This window comes from Bison bison, unplaced genomic scaffold (assembly GCF_000754665.1).
Source record: "Bison bison bison isolate TAMUID 2011002044 unplaced genomic scaffold, Bison_UMD1.0 scf7180017864524, whole genome shotgun sequence".
NCBI lineage: Eukaryota > Metazoa > Chordata > Mammalia > Artiodactyla > Bovidae > Bison > Bison bison.
The window spans coordinates 5437201-5440643 of record NW_011495075.1 but is presented as its reverse complement, the minus strand read 5'-3'; the positions used below and the strand labels follow the sequence as shown (position 1 = coordinate 5440643).

At 44.5% G+C, this 3443-nt stretch overlaps 1 pseudogene; it reads left to right on the top strand.

The window, feature by feature from the left end:
- Positions 1 to 3443, top strand: part of LOC104981888 — a 16028-nt pseudogene that overhangs the window by 2926 nt on the left and 9659 nt on the right.

The window sequence follows — 3443 nt, the reverse complement described above, 5'->3', positions numbered from 1 at the left end:
GTCTCCCGCGTAAACCAAGCTACTCAGCCTCTTTTCTCCACTGAATTTTCCTACTGAGCTATCCTTATTCTATTACTCTTTATATCTTTGATAAATATTTAAATAAATAGGTCGCCTATGCCGTCTCTTCTTCGAATACCCTGGATCAGCTGGGGCTGGACCCCGGCAGCTACCTAGCAGAGCTGGCCGAGATCATCGTGTAGGCCAAGCTGTTGGTGCTGCACAAGGAGGTGCATGGCCTGTACAACGACCTGCCCTGGCAGTATGAGGCCAGCCATGTGGGGCTCTTCTACTCTACTGAGATCGAGATGCTATGCAACTCAGGCGTGGGGCAGCAGGCTCGAGGTGCCCCAGGACTCCAGGCTCAACCTCACCGGCCTGGGCTACTTCTCCTGTCACTCCCACACCATGGTCCAGGATTACTTCTATTTCTTCTTCCTCAGGTGAGCCTGCCACCTCTCACCCATACCATCACTTCGGCCACTTGGCATGGCCAGCAGAGGTACCTTTATCCCCAGGAGACTCGGGAACTCCTCCAGAATCCTGTCTAGGTGATGTTAAGTGATGCCCTGGTCTCCTCTGGTCTCCTTCCCATTTTCTGCTCTTTTGGTGCTCCTCATGTTGAGTCTACAGAGATCTTGGGTGCCTCTGACTCACACTGTTGGAAAAACAGGGATGACTCCAGTGCTTGACCAGGGAAGAGTGTTTCAGGCCAAAGCTCAAGGTGGTTTCCAGCAACAAACAGCCTATTCCCAATAGCAGAGGTTTATGTGGGGGGTAATGGGGGAAGAAGGCCCTGGTCACAGCGCTCTGAGGAGTATGAAGGGCAATCGGACAGGAGCCCTCTCTGGTTGAGTTCCATGCAAGTTGGTCTGTGGTGCAGATGAGATGCCTGCGGATAAGAGTTCAGGCGATGGCGTCTCCTGAAATTTGAAATAAGAAAGTGGAACCCTAATTGAGGTGGCATCCTTATAGAGGAGGAAAGCTATATTTTAAAATGGATGCCATGGGAGTTGTTTGGGATGGACAGTGGTCAAAACCAGTCCAAACACCTTTGGAATCAGATGGTTGTTGGAATTCTGGGTCCCTTTGTCCTGTCATTTTGAGCAAGTTACTGACCTTGTCAAGAACCTCAAGAGCCTCACCTTCATAATGTGCCAAACAAGGTTGGTTGAGATTAAATCCTGGTAACTAATCCAGAAAACCTGGTGCAGGTTAGATGCTGCTAAGTCACTTCAGTCATGTCCGACTCTGTGTGACCCCATAGATGGCAGCCCACCAGTCTCCCCCATCCCTGGGATTCTCCAGATAAGAACACTGGAGTGGGTTGCCATTTCCTTCTCCAAGGCATGAAAGTGAAAAGTGAAAGAGAAGTCGCTCAGTCGTGTCTGACCCTCAGCGACCCCATGGACTCCAGCCTTCCTGGCTCCTCCATCCATGGGATTTTCCAGGCAAGAGTACTAGAGTGGGGTGCCATTGCCTTCTCCTGCAGGTTAGATGAGGAATATGTAATTACTCAATCCTGCACACCTGCTTAAATGCCAAGAGGTGACTTGTGTGGAATGCAGCCTAGCTGTCCTCTTGTTTCACTAAAATTCGCTCATATCAGCTGCCAGCCGACCTCAAAGCCAGGCACTTCCAAATAGCAAAAGTTTATATGGAAGGGCCTAGAGGCGGGGGCATTAAGGGATTGGGAAGGCGCTCACAGAGCTTTGAGGAACAGAGAGGTGAAATAGACCAGGCCTTTTCTGCTGGGAGACTCCTGGAATCTTGTGAAGTTCCATGAAAGTTTGTCATGTGGTCACGATGAAACGCATGTAAGTAAGCGTTCAGGTTATGGGCTCAACTGAAGTTTTCAATACAAAACAGCAGGTTGAACCATAATGCATTCGTTCTCTCCAGTTTGAGGAAGAGGCTAATACAGAGGAACTGGGAAGAACCTCACAATGGAATCAAACGGATAGTGATTGGACAATAAGTCCCAGTATGTGGCATAGCATTAAGGATATTTGGAATGGCCATGGCCTTGGTCTGCAGACTAACTTTTAGCTCTTGAGATTTCATATCACTGAGAAAGAAGACAGAAGGTTCCACAGAGGGGTGTCCGTAAGCTCGCGGTAACACGTTTTCCATATTAAAGCCAGAATATCTAAGTTTAGAATATATGGCATGCTTTGTGTTGGCTTGGGTGGTTTAGCCAGATTAAGTTGAATTAAAAAAAATACTGAAGAAGTACAGTTTCTAAATAAAACTGGCAAGGAATGAGAAAGTACCTTCTTGATATGGAGAAACTTAGATTTTTACATGTCTTTATTTAGGGAAACCAGCTCTAAAACTATTCAACAAGAAAACTTTATTTTCCAAAGTAAAAAGAGCCACAGTACTTAAAAGACATTATTTTCTTTTCCGATTTTATAATGAAATACAGTTTTGTCTACTGGCTCTCTGGTGGTCAGCTAGCTGTTTCCTCTTTTTCTCTGACATATTTATAAAACGTTAGAGCAGAGATACAGAGTCTGACAAGATTTCTATTTCACAGGGCTGTGTATCCCTGATGTGTGTTAACAATTACATACAAATCATTCCTCTGTTATTCTGGGCCCCTCACAGAGAAGAACAGATTCTGGTCAGTGTCACAGGAGAAAGTGGCAGTGGAGACTCCCTGGTGAACTCGCAAATGCCTACTTTAGGCTGGAGTGCCACTTCCATCTCTCCCTTTCCTTCTCTTGACTTCTCTATCTTGCCAACAGGTACTTTATGCAGGGTTCTGTAAAAATGTTAAGTTTTATACTGTGCTTACTCTGTGCCAAATACTTTACTTACTTTAAAAAATGCACTCCTTACAACACCATTAAACAAATAAGGATGCTGTTGTCATCCTCTTTTTATAGATTGTACATTTAAGCTTAGAGAATTTAAGAAATTCATTTTGTGTCAAACAGGAGATAAGTAGCAGTGATAGGACTTGAATCTTGAGTCACTGCAATTGGCTTTCCTTTGCCCAGGAAACAAGGAGCACTCCACTAGGAGAAGGAAGGCGGCTTGGGAGATACACAAATGTTCACCCGCACCTATCCCCCAATTCACATGTTTTGAAAAACTTAAGGAGAGACACATGCAGTGTGAGGTAGAGAAACAATCAGAGAGAGTGACTTCTCTAATGTGAGCCATGTAGATGTGTCAGAATATGCCCCCACACTGCACAAAAATATCTCACAATAGTTTAAAGACTTAAACATAAGACATGACGCCATAAAACTCCTAGAAGAGAGCATGGACAAAATGTTCTCTGACATAAATTGGACCTTTGTTTTCTTAGGTCAGTCTCCCAAGGTAATAGAAATAAAACCAAATATGAACAAAGGGGACCTGGTCAAACTTACAAGCTTCTGCCCAGCAAAGAAAACCATTAAAAAAAAAAAAAAAAAAAAAAAAAAAAAAAA